At 45.2% G+C, this 21,988-nt stretch overlaps 1 long non-coding RNA gene and 1 pseudogene across 3 annotated transcripts in view; one reads left to right on the forward strand and one right to left on the reverse strand.

Moving 5' to 3' along the window:
- Nucleotides 1-340: 340 nt before the first annotated feature.
- Nucleotides 341-9,011, forward strand: LOC106984566 (tigger transposable element-derived protein 1-like; annotated as a pseudogene).
- A 1,043-nt stretch (nt 9,012-10,054) lies between these two features.
- The window catches only part of LOC113593950 (uncharacterized), a 33,473-nt gene continuing 21,539 nt past the window's right edge, over nt 10,055-21,988 (reverse strand). The window contains exons 1-6 of one of the 3 annotated variants that reach the window (XR_008298762.1): nt 19,652-20,323; nt 16,611-16,777; nt 14,467-14,545; nt 14,217-14,316; nt 13,635-13,684; nt 10,055-10,811 (exon numbers count right to left, since the gene is read on the reverse strand). This is a non-coding gene — a long non-coding RNA (uncharacterized LOC113593950). Of the gene's footprint in view, nt 10,812-13,634; nt 13,685-14,216; nt 14,317-14,466; nt 14,546-16,610; nt 20,324-21,988 lie in introns of those variants that run through there. The other 2 variants (XR_003414327.2, XR_003414328.2) reach the window with 2 other exon arrangements.

A 21,988-nucleotide genomic window follows, 5' to 3' on the forward strand; every position in this document is an offset into this window, starting at 1 on the left:
TCAAGGTCTCGCACAGAAAGACAGGGAGCAGATGGCCGGCCCGGCTCTCCTCCCCCCTTTCAGCGCGCAGAGGCAGGCAATGTGGGAAAGCGTTGGCCCGGCATTGCCCATTGATCCCTGAATAGAACCACCGCGGGCCACCAGCCTGTAGGTATGAACCTCTGTTAACAGATGGTGAGATCATTATGAGCAATTAATTCCTTTAATGTATCAGTGGGAACATGTTGGAAAGGATGACGCAAACACTCAGTGAATAGTGAGCTCCTCGCTCCTGGGGGAGCGAGCGGGTGCTACCTTGGGGGGCGGCTGGGAATCTCTCCCCGGGCTGCAAGGCCGCCTTATGGCTTGGGACGGGATCTGGGAACGGACTGCCCGGCTAGGAGGTGTGGTTTTCATTAACTAATTGTGAATCCTTCCCTTCCTTCATGATGAATGCCAGATTTGTCTCTAGGTCATTTTTCTGTACAAGCACCATCCAGAAACAGAGACACAAACAAAAACGGTGCTTGTCAGTCAATCCGAGATGCGCGGGGAATTATTTCACAGGATCCGGCAGAGAATCAGGTCATGGGGTCACTTTTGCTAAACACGATTTCAGTTGCGAAGGTTCGAAATTTCAAAGAAGGGTTTCTTTCAACACAGATGAAGCAGTGGTAATACTCCGTGCATCCCAGGGTTTGAGTCTGCAAACTGAATGTTTGGATGCATGATAAATGGGTAGATGAAAGGAGAGTCATTTTTAAAAATATGAATTCGCAAACATAGTGAGTTTGAGCAAATGACCCATGCAGCAAATTACGCCCCTTGCATAAGTGAGATAATTTTTAAATTCCGCAACAAGGTAAAAAGGATGGTCGGCGGCCAACTGGGAAAAATTGGCACCCTCTTCTTCAGGTACTACTCTGATTAATAATCAATGAGATAATGGCGTTTTTACGTGTTTTTCCTACTTTCAGAAATAATATTTAGTAGTAGGGGTGTTTTTATTTTATAGGAAAAAGAAAAATCTACAGATCGTTGGGTAGCCTTTAGATTTTAAGATAGAAAATACAGGAACAGGAAATACTGGCAACTATTCGCTTAATTCATATTTAAATGACACTTTTTGCTTGTAATTAAGACACTCAAGCAGTGTCTCTGTTCATGAAATTTACATAACTGTACAATAGCTTGCCTAAATGAACAGCAAATGGCAGTTAACCTTGAAGTGTATTATCTTAATTGAATAAATCTGGCTTTAATTCAATAAATTAAAAACAGAAATAATATCGCAAAAGACTTTTAAAAACAGACTTACCAGCACCCCCTAAATACAGACTGGTACTGTTTATAGTTGTGTTGGAATGCTCGGACATTTTCCAGTATGATTTTAGAACTCTAAAAGCATTCTGGGTACACATTCGCTATTTTTCCATCATTGTTTCCAAAGCAAATCAATGTCACTTTTTGGAAATCATTGATAACAGTATCTGAACCCTGAATCAGAACTCATAAGCCTGCTGATTTCAGATGATTCTTCGTCCGGGTTTCCACTGCCTCTACCTCCATGGGAAATTTGGTCTTCCCTTTTTTCCAATTCTTTATGACGGAGTGCCCTGTGACACACAGAAAAGACTAAACAGGGGGGGAAGAGACTTCTTACATAGGAAAGAGACATTCCCACTACTTGTTCATTTAAATCAGATTCCCATGGGCTACAAATGCCTTCAGCATCAGGGAACTGACAAAAATTGCTGAATTCTTTCTCCCAAAGTTTGTTGCATTAATCGGCAAAATTATGTTTCAGTGATTATACAGTTAAGAAGAAATCATGCAATATGTTTTTATTTGCATGAAATAAGTTAATGAGGCACCACCTGTGCCTTGTATCAGTTTATGGGGGAAAAAGCAGGAGAACACAGGTGTTCCAAGAGCATCACGGTAGACTTCCTACATTAATTTAAAAACCCTAAAAGCATTTAGCAGCATCTACAGTGCATATTGCCAAGGAATAACCTATGCACACAGAGACGTGCATAAAAATAATTGTGAAGAAACTCCTGGTTTCTTGGCTAGCAAGGAAAAAAAAAAGCCGTAATTCATTCTTTCCTTGTTCTCACAGTGTTTGCTATTATACCATCTGCAATATACAATGTACATGCTCAGCCATAACCCGTACGGCTGGAAAAGAAGCATTCACACTGTGAATTACCATTTTTCCCAGCATCTAGCTCTAGTCAAAGACAGCACAATAATAAACTAGAAGCTCCTTTGTCTGTTAAACATTGTTCTTCATTACTACATGAAAAGCAAATTGTCCTTGTATAGAGAAAGAGTGGCACATCAGCCATGGGAGTGGGGGGAAGGGCTTCGCCTCTCTCACTGACCACCTCGCAGACACAGAGGCCACTCATCTATCTTTCCCCACCGGCCCACCCAACTCTGCTTTCCAAATCATTTCATCGACAGGCACGTTGGGGAGAGATCCCTTGTTCGGTTGAGTGAGATGCTGGATTGGAGGCTCACAGGAAGCTTTTACCCTGAATAGCCTAACACTTACATCCACAGATTTCTTGTTTAAAAATCTCTTCGGTGTGTCCCTTTACAATGTTTGGGAGAAGTGAAGCTTATCAGAGATGCTCTTTTTCCTGTGGTTAAATATACTCCACGAGTTATTGTGCTCTTTGTATTGTTTTTGAGCTCTTAAGGGCCAAATGAGAAGACAGCCAACAAAGAAACAAAACATTTGGAGCAGCCGACTAGATAGATAGACAGATAGATAGATAGAAAACATATACCAAGTACATGAATACCAGTTACCATGAAAGTTAAGAAGATGTATAGATTAGACCAGAACCACCCATTCAAGGAAAGGGTCCTCATGATGCAAATCAGTTACTTACAAGAAATTGATGATTTTCTCAGGGCTTTTTAAGTCTTTTGGATGTAATAAATTCCAACAAAACTTGCAACATCGTAAGCTTGCTTGCGAAAATTTAGTTACTAAATTAAAAACTCAAAAATCTCTCCTCATAGGGAAGGCAATGGGCAAACCCAAGTTCTCGTTTTAAATCTCAAAGACGATTACCTCTTACTGACGTCTCGTATGACCCGCAGTAGATCGTGGCCACAGTGTGTTGCTAGAGAGGTCTGCCAGGAGGGACTGAAGAAGGGGACCCTGCTAGACATGACGTGAGGAGTCAAAATCACGTCTGTTAACTCCACTCCACTGGACAGAGACCGGCTGGGTGAAACACCCTGCCTGAATATCAGTCCCAAAGTAGTTCAATTTGTGCATTTACTGTTCAAAAGAAGTTGAGATCTCATCAGAGACTGGTAAAAATCACTGGGGGGAGAATGTCCAGAATCAGCTTTGGACATAAAACAGCCGTTTCCGTATTGATGGGTTTTGCAGTCTAATTTTGAATGTGACTGCAAGTTTTTCTCTCTGGCAGACGGGAAAAATACCTGGCTCACTGAATCGTCATGAGGCTTTAAGGAAATCACATCATAAAATAACTACATTAGCTCTCCATAGTGTAGGCTCTCAATAAATGCCAGGTACCTTTTCAGGTGTAGATTAACACTTGATTTTCACTTAGGAGATGGGGCGCCTGGGTGGCTCAATGGGTTAAGCGTCCGACTTTGGTTCAGGTCATGATCTCACACTTCGTGAGTTTGAGCCCTGCGTGCTGAGAGCTCAGAGCCTGGAACCTGCTTCAGATCCCTCTCGCCATCTGCCCTTCCCCCACTCGCGCTCTGTCTCTCAAAAATGAACAAATGTTAAAAAAAATTTTTTTTTTAATTTCAGGAGAAAAAAGTACATAATTGCCAAGCAGCATATTCACATTTGTTCTCTCCTGAGGAGAGACACAACTTTTATTTTTAATGCGCAACACTTGAAATGGCAACTTGAGAAATTGTGAAATGTTTGCGGAGGTAATTGGGACAATCCTTCTCAACTCCGAAATTCCATTATTCTCGAATGTTCTCGAATGTCTAAAGTTCCTGTGCTCAACCCAGAAATCAAGTCTGTTACCCTGGAGCTTGCAACCGTATCCCATCTAAAAAGAAACTCGCCTATGTATTTTTATCATGCATCACGTGACAGGGCTAGTTTTGACTTAGGCAGGCTCATTCTGTGTAAACAAGATACTGACATCATCAAGACACAGAGAGGAATAAACTGAGTCCATGGCCATGAGAAAGTGGTAAAAATACATGAGTCACATCAGAAACATCTGTCTTCAATCCCAAGTTAAGGACTTCCCAGGCTAAGGGGCAATTTGTGAATCATACGATCGACTCTCCAATTCAAACATTGGCATTGGTCTTAATTCTACTGATATGTAAAAGGATAACTAATGATTTATCTTTTTTAATAATACTGCTTTTCCTTGTAAGTTTGCATACTGGTTTCCAAATGGTTACAACAAATACTTTTTTTTTTTTAATTTTCAGCTTGAATGCTTCCTTCTTAATTCAGAATGACATTTGTTCCTAAACTCATAACACAAAGTATTTACTAGTACTTCGTATAGTTGTGCCTTTGTTTTTTCACTTTCAGGGAAAACATGTTGAACTTCCTGACTGCTACTCCTCAACATTTAGACCCTCCCTTTCCAGTATCCCTTTTCTTTCCTTCTCCACAGGCTCTTTCTCTATCATTTAAAACATACTCGGACCATCTCAGTTTGGGGTGGTACTTCTACACTAAAGAGTGATTTTGCCTCTGAGAAATATTTAGCAACATCTAGAGACTATTTGGGTTGTCAAAACTCCATGCCATTGGCATCGAGTAGGTACAGACCAGGGATGCTGTTGAACATCCTACCATGCATAGGGCAGTCCCTTTGCCCACCCCACACAAAGAATTATCCAGCCCCAAATGTCCATGGTACCCAGGTTGAGAAACCCTAGTCTAGAGGAGGAAAAAACCTGAGACCTAGTTTTATGTTATTTTGTGCCTACCTACTCCACTCCCAATCCTTTCCTCTTTGCTAACCTGTCTAAAAACCTCTCCCCTCTATCCATTTCCTATTATCCCCTTACTCCTTAATCATCTGCAATTTATTTTCCTTCTCTACAAGTCACGGCAACTATTCTCTTCGGGGTCACTAACCTCCTTGCATGCTCGACCTCACAAGGCAATGAACACTTCCTGTCCTTTATTGGGACATCACTGTTGCACTGTGCTTGCTGACCACTTTCGCCATCGTATACTCTCTCATTCCTTGGCACCATTGACAAAAATGGTCTACAAGTCTTAATCATTACATCTTCTTCTTCCTCGTCAGCATCATCATCATCAACAACATCTCCTCAATCGTCGCGACCACTAACACCTCATGCCTCGCTTCATTCCATTCTCCATTTAAATATCCTCCCCGCAAAGAGCCTTCCCTGCCTGCTCAACTCAAAGTAGCGTTATGGGATTTTCCTTTCTCCTTAACTTGCTTTGTTTTTTTTATTACTACCTGATACTATATTATATGAATGTATACTTGAGTTTGTACCTTGTGTCTCTTCACCGCATTCCTTTTCCCCAAAGAATATAAACTTGAGGACAGAGGAGGGACAGTGCTTGTTTTGTTCACTTCTATGTGATTAGCACCCGGCACTTAGCGACACATGCATATTTGTAGAATGGGCGACTGAATGAAATAATGGATGTGTGAATGAATGAGTGAATGAATGCATGAATAGTGGGGGGAAAACCCCAGACCTTCGAGTGCTTTCCACCTTCCAGCACTGTGCTTAGTGCAGTGTCTGATACTGGAGATTTTTTTCTTAAAATTCTTTCCTATTGTTGTCTTCTAAGACATTGCCCTAGGCTGATTCTACTATTTCCATGGTCATTTCTCTGTCTCCTTTGATGCCTCCTCCCTCCTGCTGGGCCATTCCCTCCTCAAACGAGGGCCATCTCCTTGTTCTGCTCCCTCCTTGACAGCATGTTCCAGTGTCCCACTTGAGTGACCCTGATAAGATTCTGTGTGTGGCACCACACATCTGTAGAACCAGTTGTATCATGGGGCATTCTAAGAACCCAAACATGTTCTAAGTCAATGCCGTTGCTGCTGAATGCATCTACAAAGTATGACATTGGCAGAGATCTTGAGGGAGGAAGAAGCCTTAAATATTTGGGAAAGTGGGGGGCGGTGGGGGGACGGGCTGTATGCTGGAATAAGGAGACTGAAGGGTGTAACGCTGATAAAATATGGTGGTGAAGAAATTTTCATTGGAAGCCCCTTTATGGACATATAACTACCTCTAATTTTCTAAGACATGTGGACAGAGAAATTAAAGATGAACTGAGGTCCCCTTCATGCCTAAAGTTCTGTGATTTACTAATCACAAGCACTGTGTCTAAATAAGGCACAGCTTGCTGTATTGAGCTCCACGGATGTGTGTTTCTTTACGACTTGGAGGTTTGAGGCAGCCCTGGGTTGAGTAAGACTAAGCTGCCACTTTTCTAACAGTATTTGCTCACTGCATGTCTCTGTGTCACATTTTGGTAATTTTTGAAATATTTCAAATTTTTTCATTATTATTCTATCTGTGATGGTGATCTGTGATCGGTGATCTTTGACTTTACTATTGCAATTGTTCTGGGGTTCTGTGAACTGTACCCATAGAAAACAGATAACTTAACCAATAAATACTCTGTGTTCCAGCTGTTACACTGACCAGTCATCCCCCCATCTTTCTCCCTCCCTCTCTTCAGGCCTCTCTATTCCCTGAGACACCATGATGTCGAAATGAGGCCAGTTAAGGACCCTACGTGGGCTCTAAGTGTTCAAGTGAAGGGAAGAGTCACTTGTCTCTCACTTTAAATCAAAAGCTAGAAATGGTTAAGCTCAGTGAGGAAGGCATGGTGAAAGCCAAGACAGGCTGAAAACAAGGCCTCTTGTGCCAAACAGAGAACTTGTGAATGCAAAGGAGAAGTTCTTGAAGGAAATGAAAAGTGCTGTTCCTGTGAACACACGAATGAGAAGAAAGGGAAACAGCCTTTTTGCTGATAAGGAGAAAGTCTGAGTGGTCTGGATAGAAGATCAAACCAGCCACAACATTCCCTTAAGCCAAAGCCTCATGCAGAGCAAGGCCCTGGATCTCTGCAGGTTGGGTGAGAGAGGTGAGGAAGCTGCGGAAGGAACGTTTGAAGCCAGCAGAGGTTGGTTCATGAGGTTTAAGAAAGAAGCTGTCTCCATGACATCAAAGTTCACGGTGAAGCAGCAGGTGCTGATGTAGAAGCTGCAGCAAATTCTCCAGCAGATCTAGCTGAGGTAGTTAATGACGGTGGCTACACTAAACAACAAAAATTTGGTTATTTTTTTTTAATGTTTATTTTGAGAGGTTGAGGAGAGGGGCAGAGAGAGAGAGACACAGAATCCAAAGCAGGCTCCAGGCTCTGAGCTGTCAGCACCGAGCCTGATGCGGGGCTCGAACTCACAAACTATGAGATCATGATCTGAGCCGAAGCCGGATGCACAACCGACTGAGCCACCCAGGCGCCCCACAAGTTTTTAATGTAGATGAAATAGCCATCTACTGGAAGAAGATTACATGTAGGACTTTCATAGCTAGAGAGAAGTCAATGCCTGGCTTCAAAGCTTCATTGGACAGGCTGACTCTCTTGTAAGGGGCTAATGCAACTGTTGACTTTAAGCTGAAGCCAACGCTCGTTCACCATTCCAAAACTCTGAAGGCCCTTAGGAATGATGCTGGATCTACTATGCCAGTGCTCTGTCTATAAATGGAACAATAAAGCCTAGATGACAGGACATTTGTTTACAACATGGTTTACTGAATATTTTTTTTCAATATATGAAATTTATTGTCAAATTGGTTTCCATACCACACCCAGTGCTCATCCCAAAAGGTGCCCTCCTCAATACCCATCACCCACCCTCCCCTCTCTCCCACCCCCCATCAACCCTCAGTTTGTTCTCGGTTTTTAAGAGTCTCTTATGCTTTGGCTCTCTCCCACTCTAACCTCTTTTTTTTTCCTTCCCCTGGTTTACTGAATATTTTAAGCCCACTGTTGAGACCTACTGCTCTGAGGAGGGAAAAAAAATCCCTTTCAAAATATCACTGCTCTTTGACAATGCACCTGCTCACCCAAGAGCTCTGATGGAGATGGACGACATAAATGTTGTTTTCATGCCTACTGATGTAACATCCATTCTGGAGCTCATGGGTCAAGGAATAATTTTGACTTTCAAGCCTTATTTAAGAAATACATTTCATAGTGCTATAGCTTCCATAGACAGTGATTCCTCTCATGTATCTGGGCAAAGTAAATCGAAAACCTAAAAAGGACTCACCATTCTAGATTCCATTAAGAACATTCGTGATTCATGGGAAGGGGCCAAAATATCAACACGAACAGGAGTTTGGAAGAAGTGAATTGCAACCCTCATGGATGACTCTGAGGGGCTCAAGACTTCCATGGAGGAAGTCACTGCAGCTGTGGTGGAAACAGCGAAAGAACTAGAAGGGGAGCCTGAAGATGTGACTGACCTGTGCAATCTCATGATCAAACTTGAACAGATGAGCAGTTGCTTCTAATGGAGGAGCGAAGACAATGGTTTCTTGAGATGGAAACTACTCCTGGTGAAGACGCTGTGAAGATTATTGGGATGGCAACAGAAGGTTTAGAACATTACATGAACTTAGTTGATAGAGCAGTGGCAGGGTTTGAGGGGATGAATTCCAATTCTGAAAGACGTTCTACGGGTAAAATGCTGTCAAACAGCACCACATGCCATGGAAAAAATGTTCCTAAACGGAAGATTCCCATGGATGTGACAACCTTCATTGTTGTCTTAAGAAATGGCCACAGCCACCCCAGCCTTCAGCAGCCGCCATGCTGATCCGCTGGCAGCCATCGACATGGAGGCAAGACCCTCCCCCTGCACAAAAATTCTGAATGGCTGAAAGCTCAGATGACGGTTAGCATTTTTTTTTAGCAATAAAGCGTTCTAAATTAAGGATGTACCTTTTTTTCAACATGATGCTGTTACACAATTAGTACAATGTAAGTGTAACTTTTATAAAATTCGTTCGGTTCGCTTTATTGCAATATTCACTTTATTGCAGCGGTCTGGAACGGAACCCACAATATCTCTGAGGTTGCCTGCACTAAATGAATAGATGAGAATGAATGCAATAAAACGCGTGCATACTGTTGATGGAACAGACTCAAGCGTGCTGCTGGTCATTCTCCGAATCAGTTCTGCGCCCTTTCCTGGCCGGCTCTGTGCCCGGGGCTGACTCCCGGCCTCACCGCCCATTCCCGCACCAGCTGTAAATGGGAGGACGTGAGGAGGGAAAGTGGGGCTGGTTTGCCTTGTTCCCTCCTGCATTGCCATCAGGAGGACAGCTCCTTACTGGGCCCAGGCGACCCCTCCTCCCTCCAGGCCCAGGAATGGGCACAGCTTCCCCTACTGCCAGCTTCTGGAAGTCTCCGCGTCCCTCTCCTTCCCCGTCAGTGCCACAGCTGGCAAACCGAGTGCAGCCTCTGCACCTGCACCACTTGGGATGAAGTGTCTCCAGCTGGAATCTTGTCCCTTATCTCCTCTTGTGCATATGTGAGTTAGATATTTTTCTGTGTATATACAAATTGTGTGAGCATAACTGTCCATTCTCTTTTCTTTAAATTTCTTTAATTTTGCCGCTTTCTTTATTTTTAGATTATTCTCCATTGCTGACATACTAACTTAAAGTAACTCATATCTATATTGTGGTGTGTGTGTGTGTGTGTGTGTGTGTTTGTCATCAAGGGAAAACTTTTATTTTAGGGTGTCTGGCTGGCTCAGTCGGTGGAGCATGTGACTCTTGATCTTGGATTTCTGAGTTCAAGCCCCATGTTGGATGTAGAGGTTCCTTAAAAATAAAAATCTTAAAAAAAAAAAAACAAAAATGTTTAACTGTATGGGAGTTGAAAACATTCAAACAAACAATATCTTAAATAAAACAAAAAAATTTTTCAATGAAAAAAATGAGTTGCAAAATTTAAACTCCCCTAAATTGATCTATGAACTTAGAGCTAATCTAACTGAAATATTATGACCTTCTAATGGAGTGATCTTATTATTTAGGTTTTTTTCCCAATTAAAAAAAATCAAGTCATTCAGGAAAATATTAAATTCTTGTACAGAGTTCTAATACATGTTCATGTATCTGAAAATGACACACAAAAATGCTGATGCCATACAAAAATGGTCTTTATTGTTTTAAATCTCAGTATGCGTGCCAAATTTTAATGATGGATAAAGTAATAGTGGACTTTTTATTTAAATCAAAATACAATACTTACATTATCTAATTCTGCAGTGTCCAATGATGTGAAAATAATGTATTCACAAGAATTATATCAAATGAATCTTTATTTGAAAAACACTATCCCAAAATTATGTTATATCTACTTGAATAAGAACGACCGTAGCAGCAATTAAATGACAGCAACTAAACCAAGAAGAGATCAGTGAAAACGACTGTGAAGACAGAAAACACTTGCAGATGCGCCGAGGCTGTGGGTGACCAGGACCCGGCTGCCATGGGCCGGGCCACACCTGCAGGGGAGCCTCGATCCCTGAGCCCTCAGCACGTGACCCTCCTCTTCCCTGGGGGGCTGGTGGCCCAGGGGACCCCCTGGACACTTGCGGGCCTCTGTAGGCTGTGAGTGGAGCACCGGGAGCCAACGGGCCACTTGGGAAAGGCTGGGAGTCAGACGTGGCGTTGGCCAGCATTTGCCTGTGGTGATCCTTTCCTTCTCTCAGCTCCTCGAGGTTCCTCCAGTCAACACAGCTGCCGTCCAGCTTTTTCCAGCTCTGTCCTCAGGGAAGAGGATTTATTTGTTTGGGGAGAGAGGAGAGTGGGGGAGGGGCAGAGAGAGAGGGAGAGAGAGATTCCCAGGCAGGCTCCACACTGTCAGTGCAGAGCCTGAGGCGGGGCTCAGTCTCATGAACCAGGAGGTCACGACCTGAGCCGGAACCAAGGGTCAGACGCTCAACCAACTGAGCCACCCAGGCGCCCACGGATCTCTTTCGATTGGAGGCAGTGCTTCTCTCCATTCTTTGCCCGTCTTCGGCCGTCTTCCTCTAGAGGCTGGGAATCTGATTTGTGCAGTTCGTGCTGCTACACACGCTGGGAAGTTTCTTCTCGACTCCCAAGCAGCCTGTTTCCTCCTCAAACAACTGTCTGTGACGTTGCACGATGTGTTCTTGATGTAATCCAGGCAGAATTGGAAGCTTCAGCTTCAACCGCAGAATCTCACTTTCAAGCTGTGAATTTTCACGCTACAAAGGTGCTTCTTTGGTTTGGAGTCTTGTTATTTGTCCTGCGAGCTGTTCATTTGTTTGTTTTCCTTCCCACAGTTGTCTGGCTATTTCTTGATTTTCCTCTTCGTACTTTGAAGGGACACCCTGAAGTCAGCATCGTCGATGACACTCTTAAGATCAACTACTGACCGGTGGATGGGGCCATTGCCATCTTCTCTTTTGCTTGACTGACCCTCTCTCTAAGGAGATCAGAGAAGGGGAAGGTCATCAGCAGGTTTTCTGCCTTTGATATCAACTGGCTGAGTTTCTCCTTCGAGACCTGCCGCATCCCTGCGTTCGGCTGCTCCAACCCTTCTCTCTCCTCCTCCTTTTCCTGGACTCTCTGCCTCCATCTTGCAACTTCTTGTTTGGACGGTTCTGGACTTTCCTTCAAACCACCCATTATTTCCTCCTGAAGTCGTCCTCTGTCCTTCTCTGATGCCTTGAAGATGGGTTTTTCATCAGTTGCTTGGGAAAATTTAGGGGGCTGGCTCCTCTGTGCCTTTTTCAGGGAGTTGACGGTGACGTCTTGGAGTGATGACCTGCTCAGGTTTGTTTTCATCGCCGACAAGCACAAGGTCTGTATGTGAGAGGACCGGCCTCCGCCCCAGGTGCCTGAGGGCCTCATCGGCCTGTGTCACTGGCGCGAAATTCTCACCACGTTCGCCACAGACTTTGTTGCAGGCAGAACACGGTTTGCCTAGAGCCTTCACACTTCTTAAAGTTCGTAGTCTCTTTACACTCAAACCAGCACCGTGGTACAGACCGGGATCTCCCAGGGAAACACACAGAGGCCCGGGACACAGCTCCAGCTTTCAGAAATCACCCACAGAGCGCCCCCTCCCCACCACCACCCAGGTGCTCCAAGGCCAGCTGGAACGTGGATCTGGTGACGGGCGGCAGGCCCTCCATGGCTGCATCGCGCTCCACAGCGCTGTCTCCAAGTGCCAGCGTCCTGTGGGTCTCTACCAATGGCTCAGAACCCTGGGGAATGTTCTGCCCCTAAGATAAACAAGTGCCCGACAACCAGGGCAGAGTAGTCGGGCCGGGGGAAGGGGAGGCCAGCCAGGGGCCAGAAAGTTCTCCCTAACTTGGCCCTGAAACGGAAAGGGATGTCACTTGCACAGGCACGGGCGCAAGTGCAAAGGGCTGATGGCAGCTGGGAGCCCCCGCTACTCCAGGCCCACCTGGCCCTACAGCACACCTAGGGGGCTCAAAGCAGGGCCAGGCCATGGCCCTTTTCTCTCACCAGAGCAAGTTAGGACAGAGTGGTGGGGCCCCTCTCCCTGTCCCTGGGTGAGGCTCATTTTCCTGATTTAAGGTTTCCTTCTGCTGCAGGAAGCCTGGTGCTGCCCACGAGATCGCGGGGATCCCACCCTTCTGAGGCTTCTTCTCTCCTCTGTATGTGGCCAGTGTGGGCAGGCAGGGGCCCCGGGCGGACGGATGTCCCCAAAGGTATTAACTAAGAGACCTGGATTCCGACCCTAACAACTCAGGAGAAATCAATCACAACTGGCAGGTCTTATGATTTCCCGGACTTTCTGTGGAGCCAGTAGCCCCTGTTCGACCCAGCGTTCCTGGAAGGGGTGACTCTGCTCCAGAGGTGACAGAGTGACCGGGTTCCTTCCCTCATGTGGCCCTCCATCTTGAGCCCGTGCCTCCCAAGATGGCCTCGGGGAGGGTCCCCAGTCCATGAGTCATCTTCAGAAGTGGGCCTCTGGGGAGGCTGTCCTTCTTTGGGCTCAGTTTACCACTTTTACTTCATTAAACCACATCTCACTCTCTGGTGTCTCTCGGGCAGAGCCTGCTCAGGGCCTCCTTGTCCACCCCCAGGGACTCTGTCGTGAGCAGCTTGTCCCCAGTCCCTTTACTGAGAGGGACACAGGACAGCTGTTAGCCGAGGGCTGTCTGGGGGTCCTGAAGGGCTCCATGGGTGCAGAGAACAGAGGCTCTGACCAGGCCTGGTGGTGCAGGGAGGAGGCAGCCAAATGCCCACAGTGAGGGTGGCTTCGTTTCTTCTTCTTCTGTTTTTTTTTTTTATAAATGTTTATTGATTTTTGAGAGAGAGGGTGGGGGGAGGGGCAGAGAGAGAGAGGGAGACACAGAATCTGAAGCAGCTCCAAGCTCTGTGCTGGCAGCAGAGGTCACGACCTGAGCCAAAGTCGGACAGTCAACACACTGAGCCACCCAGGTGCCCCCACCAATGCTGCTTCTTTTTGACTGGACTATTTTTAAGAGCAGTTTTGCGTTTGAAGGAAAACTGAGTACAAACAGAGCCCAGCCAGCAGCACGCCTGTCTGTGACCCTATCAAACCCCAGCATTTCACCACATACCTCCCCTCCTGTTTCCTTTCTGAGGTTCCTCCTGGTCAATTCCGCTGGTCCTGTTTGATTGAGAAAACAATTTATCAGTTATGATTTTTTCAAATAGTGGTCTATATTTAAGAGTCATCAAAACAAGACAATTTATTCCAAATGTATTCCCAACTACTAAGAATCCGCGTGGAGCCTAAATTATATGTCACAGAGAAAAGCACAGTTTGGGAAGGATCGCATGACTAAAAGGTACGTCATTTGCTTTTCTCTTTTTTACCTAATTGTGTTTTCTTCTTCAAACTCTTTTTTTCCTTCCTCGGATTCATTTTTCTCCTATCCAGACTCTTTGCCTTTAAAGAAAACTCCAGTGGTGGGCAGCCATTGAAAGCAATAGCACATACTATGAGTTATCAAGGGGGATTTGAAAGAAAAGTCATTTCTGACTGGGAATATCAGCCAAGAAAAAGGGGAAAGAAGCTGTGTGTGTGTGTGTGTGTGTGTGTATGTGTGTGTGTGTGTGTGTGTGTGTGTGTGGTGTGTATTTGCGTGGTGTGTGGGGGGGTATGGTGGAACACATGTCTGCCTGTGTTTATGCCTCACCTTGGAATCTGAGCTTCAGGAATATTCTCAGACATCATCTGCTTCTTAAATTTTCAAACAGACACGACCCCAACAAGGACTAAATAAATGAAGATGACTTCTATTATAAAGGCAGGACAATTGCATAGATTATTTTAAAAACGTCTGAAGAAAAATAAGCTGGTACGGTAAGGAGGATGAGCTTAACCACTTTAGAAACTGTAAAGCATTAGACAAACGCAATGTGTTGGTGTTACTGATAAATAATTACCTGTGTTTTAATTTGGCTTTGCACATGCAGTATTCTGTGACTTCAGTAGGATTGCTGGGAAGTCAGTTCTAGGGAGAAACTAAAAGGGAAAAAAAGTTACTTGTCTTTCTGCATTTGTCCCAAGTAGCTCAAATTCAGAGTGTTTATTTTAAATCACTCCTTCCTTCTGATGATCTTCTGTATTAATATAGTTGGACACTGAGATATAGAGTTATATTCTGCTTAGAAAAATTCTTATATTGGCCACACTATACAATGAATGTAACTGATTAATGAATTAACCAGCTGGCAACCATACCTGGGTGTATTTAGCACATTTTCAACTAAGACGGATGAAAGAGGTATTACAGACCACTTGGGAATCGTTAATAATAATAGCCTACATTTAGAGAAAGGAAGTTTGATGTTAATTTTCAGAGAAAACAGCCAAAATCTTGCAATATTTTCTGGGAGAAGGGGCAGTGGGTAGAACCCAGAACTTGGGTTATTTTGGGCAGCCATCCATGCTTTTAAGACTGATCCTTACAGAAATCACTTGGTTTGCAAAATTGTCAAGGGACTAAATGACTTAATCAACCTTTCTCATTTTTATCTGCAGTCAATCTGAGCTTATTATCAAAGCACTCAAGTGATGGCCCCTGATTGAACAGAACATTCCACTGGGAGCAGCGTGAGTAGCCTTCCCTCCTGGGAGGGGGTACTCACAGGCATTGCATTATTCCTTTTTCACCTTCAACCTCTATAGGTAGAAACTTAAAAGCCATTTTGAACATCATCTCATTATCCCTTCAGTCTTGAGCTAGGAGTTGATTACCCTTAATTTACGAGGGGACACTATATTGAGAAGCAATCCCATTTCTCAAATGTCACATACAAAGTATTCTGTGTGGGGCCGAGAAGAGAATTCAAACCTACGGGTCATAATTCACCTTCTGCTTTGGCATTTACATAGCATAATATTATGACGGAGACTCGCCCCACCTTTGAAAAATAATGAGATATTATTGACAAACAAAAATCCTTTTGTGCACATGTAAAATCCTCTTTCCTAAGTCAAAGGTGGCTGGTTTTTTGTTTTTTTTTTTTTTTTTTTTGAGAGAAAAATAAATTCAGATGTTCAAATATAGCAGTGGTTTTATTTTATGTGTTTACTTTTTTAGTTCGAAAGCTCTTCTGTTTACCAGGAGCCCAAATGAATGCGTACAGTCCTCAAAGAGACAAACTAAGGTAACCCTGATTGTTTTGTTGACTTTGCGAAAGGCAATGGCCCAAAGCATTAGTAATTAAAACCCATTTAAAATTAATTTAATTTCAGGAGCTCCACAAACCCATAAAATCAGACACACACAAAACTAACAGCCAAAGATGACTTTTTGAAACCAATGGTTTTCAAAGTGAAAAGGCAGACACCGGAAGGGAGCAGAGCTCAGGAGAAAGAAAGGGAGTAGGGAGGGAGCCGGAAAGGAGAAAGTGCTCGCATTAGCCTGGGAAGCCACCTTTCGAGCCCCAGCCCCCTGTTTCAAAGACAGGATCCCTTCGCTTTTTTGAGTTTCAAGTCGCTGAGCCATCATTCTGTTTCTTCCCAGAATGGAGCTAAGCTGGCCTGAGACATTTGGAAATGCTTCTCTGGGCAAACGTTCTATTTGTATACGTTTCTCAGAACAAATCAGGGCTGCCACGGACTAATCTTAAGTCCACAGAAATTGGGCAAGCACTTTCCGCAGTCAAGTGTGACCCCAGCTTTGCATTCAGGGAAGCGCTAACCCGTCGCTCACAACGCGAAGACACAGGCTTTTAGATCATCAAGCGTGGGTGTTTGGGGAAGTGGCGAATATATCTAAATACGGGTCCAAGTCTTATTTCAAAGGAAAAATGTGGAAACAGACTGGTCCAGATGTGGAAAAGAGCATCACTGACAGTAAGTTGCAAGTGTGGGCAGCCGGAGCGTGAGAGCCAGCGGTGGGGTCTGAGTGTGGGGGAGCAAAGAACCTGAAGATAATGGAATCTTTCTCCACCTACCTCTTCCTCTTGCCAAGTGCACCCTTCCAATCACCAAATGACCCGGCACCTAAAAAGGCAGACCACTTACAGACCCCTATTCTTGACAAAGACTCTGGAAATGACCCGATTCGACATCTGCTTACATATGGTGAGTTCAGCCAACCGTCCCTGACCGTGACGCTCATTACTTCCAGCCAGCTCTCCTGTAGCTGAGATAGTCTTGTTGGCACAGACGGATTTTTAGAAAGTTCTTCCAAATCCTAATCCTGCTCTCTTGAGCAAGAGAGGATACGAAATTTTGCTCTGACATCTGCAAGCAATAGGGTAGCAGTGAGCCCTGGAGCTCCGGAGTCAGACGGGCATAGGTTCATACCCGCACCCAGGGACAGGTGTGTGGATACAGGTAGGTTACTCAGAGAGTCTAAGCTTCAATTTCCTTACCTGTGAGACGGAGTAACAAATATTCCCCGCTTCCTAGGTGTTTAGTGAGGATTGTTAAGATAAATCACCTAGAACAATGCCTAGCATATAATAAATGTTTAGATAAATTAATGATTATCGTGGTGTGAAAAGCATAGACTTTGGAGTCAGATGGTCCTGAGTTCAGATCCCAGCACCACTGTTAAGTAGCTGTCCATAGGCTCATGCATTTCCCTGAGCTTCAGTTTTTCCAACTTTGGCATGTCTGCCTCAAAGGGATTTCATAATGATTTAGTGAAAAAAAACTTTAAGTGTTTAGTATAATGTCTGTCTGTAATTTTTTCATCATCATCGTTACCCAGGGTCTTTTTAATGTCTTCCTTAAAACACAGTGCTAGGAACTAATCCAATATTCCCAAAGTGGTCAGAAACAGGGCAAAGAATAGTGTGCAGAAAGTCTCCTCTGACCTAAACATGATACGTTTATTATTGTAGCAGTCTAATGCTGTATTTGCCTCTTCTCTTTCGGCCCCTCAGAAATAAGAGTGTAAGAGGGAAAATACAGGCTCAGGGATCCACTGGATCTATCCCAGTCTTTCAAAGTAAGTCAGTAAAGGGGCACCTGGATGGCTCAGTCAATTGAGTGTCTGACTTTGGCTCAGGTCATGATCTCACGATTTGTGGGTTTGAGCCCCGTGTCGGGCTCTGTACCGACAGCTCAGAGCCTGGAGCCTGCTTCGGATGAATTCTGTGTCTCCTCTCTCTGCCCCTCCCCCACTCACACTCTGTCTCCCTCCCTCTAAAAAAATAAATAAACATAAAAAAAAAAAACAGAATCCTTTTGGGGCACCTGGGTGGCTCAGTCGGTTGAGCGTACAACTTTGGCTCAGGTCATGATTTTGTGGTTCACAGGTTCAGGCCCCGAGGTCGGGCTCTGTGCAGGAGAAAGAAAGGGAGCAGGGAGGGAGCCGGAAAGGAGAAAGTGCTCGCATTAGCCTGGGAAGCACTGCAGAGCCTAGAGCCTGCTTCAGATTCTGTGTCTCCCTCTCTCTCTGCCCCTCTCCCATTCACTCTCTGTCTCTCTCCCTCTCAAAAATAAGTAAACATTAAAAAATTTTTTTTCATAAAAAATTTTTTTGAAAAGAATCCTTCCTAGCTGTCTAGGCCTAAAATTGTAAAATTGCATTGTTCTATCATTAACAATTTCCTGTGGCACAAACTATCCAAGGCTATATATGTCCCTGGGACAGTCTCTCTTGGATCAGTCATAGGAGGGGCTCTCAGAGTGAGTTCTTTTTCAACTCTCAAACATTCAAGAGGAAATTCTTCATGTCCCAAGACAAAAGTGACCAGCCTCCAGAAAGCTCTTGCAGCATGCACACCGTTGCTTTTCCCACCAGCTCTCTCCCCTACCCACCTTTGTTTCTTCCCAGTTACAGAAACACACTGTGTTTATGCTTACACCATGTGCTTCCAAGGAGGCCAGGCTCCTACCTCGTCCCAGAGGGTAAATGTGCATTGGCCTTAGCCAACCGTCCTTATTCCAGTCCCTCTGCCAGCACCCGATTTAGGAATGGGCAACACGCTGCAGTTCTAGACAATCAGATATGAGACGTGTAACACGAGGAGAAATCTATTGAGTGGCTTCTGGCAAATGTTTCCCTGCTGTCAAAAAGGCGTATAGGAGGGGGAAGCTTCCCTTTCCTACCCCCTCCCTCCGCTGTGCTGGGAGGTAAAGCCTGCAGCTTCTACAGCCATCTTGTGACCACAGAAAGATAAATCTGAGTGGAAAAGGAAGCACACACAGCACAGCAGAGCAGAAAAATGGAAAACACTCAGGTCCTCCTTGACATCGTTGACTTGCTGAGTTAAGGACCCCCCGCACTGCTGACCCCTAGCCGGCTTGCTATCTGAAATGCATTTAAAAAAAAAAAAAAAAGGTCCTTGTTTAATGCTGTGCTTCCCAAACTACAATGTGTGCAGACAAGTAACCCATGTCTCTTGTCAAAATGCAGATTCGGATCCAGAAGGGGTGGGCTGGAGCTGAGGATCCCACAATTCCGAGCTCCCGGGTGGGGGTGATGTTGCTAGTTCTAAGCCCAAACTTTGAGTAGAAGGGCTTGTGTCATCTCAGAGAGATTTCTCTGCTATTTGTAGCTGAAATCATCCCAAATGATACAATCCTCAGTCTAGCATCCTTGCTCATCACCTCTTCCCTGTGTTCACGAAACCCAATTGAGGTCCGGAAAATTTTAACAGTAATTCCAGTCGACGTGAACCTGCAATTCGTGTTTCGACTCCGTTCCACACATTTCAATACCCCGCCATCACCAGCACCCTCTCACTCTTTTCTGCCTTTAAGTAAGGCACTCACGGCCCCTGGCACCCAGGGTGTGACAAAGGCGCCTGTGAATGCCGGCTGCACGAGCCCCGCACCACCTCGGAGCGCGTGCCAGTGCACCTGGCCCAAAGGTGAGGCAGCTGCACGCACGTCGGTTCCTGCCTTGCCATCTCCGGCTCTAAGGAGAAATGCTTGAGCGCTTTTGCAAATCAAAACCTTTTCATCCTGAATTTGGTGATTCACCCTGAACGGCGTCTTCTTGGAAAGTCTGTAATGCGCTATTGTGTAAGATGGGTAAAATTGGCCTGTCTCTTTGACAACGCTCCTCTTCTCATGGCTCAGGGCTGGGCTGGGGGAGGTGAAAGAGTCACAATAAAAGGCGTTCTTTACACACAGCCGCCCTCCCCGGCTGGAGCGGTGTACCTGCGTGGGCCGGGCTGTCTGCACCCCGTGCGGTCGGCATTACTAGCCCCCTTTGTTCATCGCATAGCCTCTGGACGAGAACTAGGTTTCAGCAGGTATGAAGATGGGGCTTGTTTTTAACAAGGCAAATTTACAAAGCTTCCACACTAGAGAAAAAAAAAAAGTGTGGGGGAGTCAGACATTCAAAGGCCATGCCAAATTTGCTTTTCCCCAAAGCAGGGAGAGACAAAGGAAATCTCAAGCATACCTCCCAGACACAAAGGACATGTGTTTACCCTCCAAATTCAAGCTGAGTGAACTCACCTCATTATCCCAGGAGCTGGTCACTAATTCTACCCAGTTAAAAAAAAGAAAACACCCAAAACAAAACAAAAACACCCAAAACAAAAACCTATAGTCTCAGTCAAACAGTGTCGTATTATCTTTGCATCTGGGTCCGCTAACAATTCTTTCAGTGTCACACAACTCTACACTACAGACTTTCATGTATATTCTCTTCCTTAATCCTTGCAACAACTCTGTCAAGTAGATACTTGGATTAGTGAGAGAAAGGTCCAGAATCTGAAATGTCCAGAATCTGAATCCAGAACCCAAGAGACTTTTACAAGAGGAACAGGTAAAATTGCTTTGGGAAACTATGTCAAATGGTGCTAGAACAGTTTTAGAACATTCATACTTCCCGCCCCCTCCCCCCCCCCCCCCCCCCCACACACACAGCTGAAGCAGACCTCTCCTTGGCTCCTGCCTCAGTAGTACGGTCGTGGTCTTTGGGGACAGGACAGATGACCACAAATTTCCAGATACCTTGAAGCCCTGGATTTAGAGCCCACAACTACGTGGCTGGGGCAAGACTGTCTGGGTCAGGGCTTGTAAGTAGCCACTGGGAAGCCGAGTCTGGTGTGGCTCCCTTAACCATTGTTCATTTGGACTAATGCTTGCTATTTTTGAATGTAGAAATTTCATGTAAAAAGATGTTTTTGTTTTGTTTTGTTTTGTTTTAATTCTCCGAAGAAGTCAGAAGATCTGTCTACACTGGGTCATGGGACAATAAGTTGACTGCTAAAGAGTGAGAGCCCTTTTATTCAAGGAAGGTGCTCTCCAGTCAGCACACTGAAGCTCTCCCTGCTCTATCTTCAATACGGGGTCCAATGTCACTACCAAATACATGTCTCTCTAAGCCAAGCATTCTCAACCTCGGAACTCTTGGCATTTGGGTTCAGATAATTCTTGGTGAGGCGGGGGGATGCTGTCCTACACATTGTAAGCTGTTTAACAGCATCCCTGGCCTCTACTCACTAGATGCCAGTAGAAAGTACCCTCCACAGCAGTTAGCACAACCAAAAATGTCTCCAGATACAGCTGAAGGTCCCCGGGGGGCGGGAGGGGATGGCCTCTGAGGGAGAACCACCTAAACTTCTTCATCCACTTAAGATCCCAGCCAAGCCCCCACCCACACGAGAGTCTGGATCTCCTGCTGCCTACAAATAGTCCCCCGTAGGTCTACAAATCACGCTGATTTCCTTCAACTTCAGGTTTTGTGTTCCCTTTAAAACGAGTGTCCGTCTGGATGAGGCAGTACATCAAGTATCCATCATTTGTATCTCGGACTTTCTGGATCCTTTCTTAAGGGCGGCTTTTCATAGGAAAAGAGGTAAGAGGAACATGAGACCACTGCATTCAGAAGGCAAAGTGATTTTAAGAAGGGAGGGAACAGAGCAAGGACCCAATGGGCGACATCATCGCCTTGAGCGCCAGCCCAGCAGGCACCCACCTGAAACAGAGCTTTACGAGGATCACCTGTGCTCACGCTGAACCCTGCCGCTTTGAGTGAGAAGAACAGATGTTCACAAGTCCACCGCCTCCCACCTTGCTTAATGATGCACCTCATCACATTCTGATGAAATCCGGACGCAATCAACATTCTTGTTTTAACTAGTTGTTCTGGCAAGGGGTCTTTCTCCAAGCTCAATTTCTCACGTTGGCAACACGGCTAAGAAAAACATACCCATTTGCCAGCTCCCCTCACCGTCCACCCTAATTAGAGCCAATGTTGCTGCTCCCTTCAAAATGGCTGTGGAGGGCAAAGGGACCCTGTAAGGAGGGTGGCCCTCTGCAGGGGTGAGTGCGCCAAGCGTCCTCTTGGCAGGGACGTCAGGATCTGAGGAGAGTCACTGCGAGAACTTTGGGGTGGGACAAAGCCAACTTTACAAGTTGTTTATAACTGAGCAACCACAAGAACCTTATACACCAAAACCTTTGGAGTTGGGGCACCTGGGTGGCTCAGTCGGTTAAGTGTTCGACTTCGGCTCAGGTCGTGATCTCACGGTTCATGGGTTC

Source organism: Acinonyx jubatus, chromosome B2 (assembly GCF_027475565.1).
Source record: "Acinonyx jubatus isolate Ajub_Pintada_27869175 chromosome B2, VMU_Ajub_asm_v1.0, whole genome shotgun sequence".
Lineage (NCBI taxonomy): Eukaryota > Metazoa > Chordata > Mammalia > Carnivora > Felidae > Acinonyx > Acinonyx jubatus.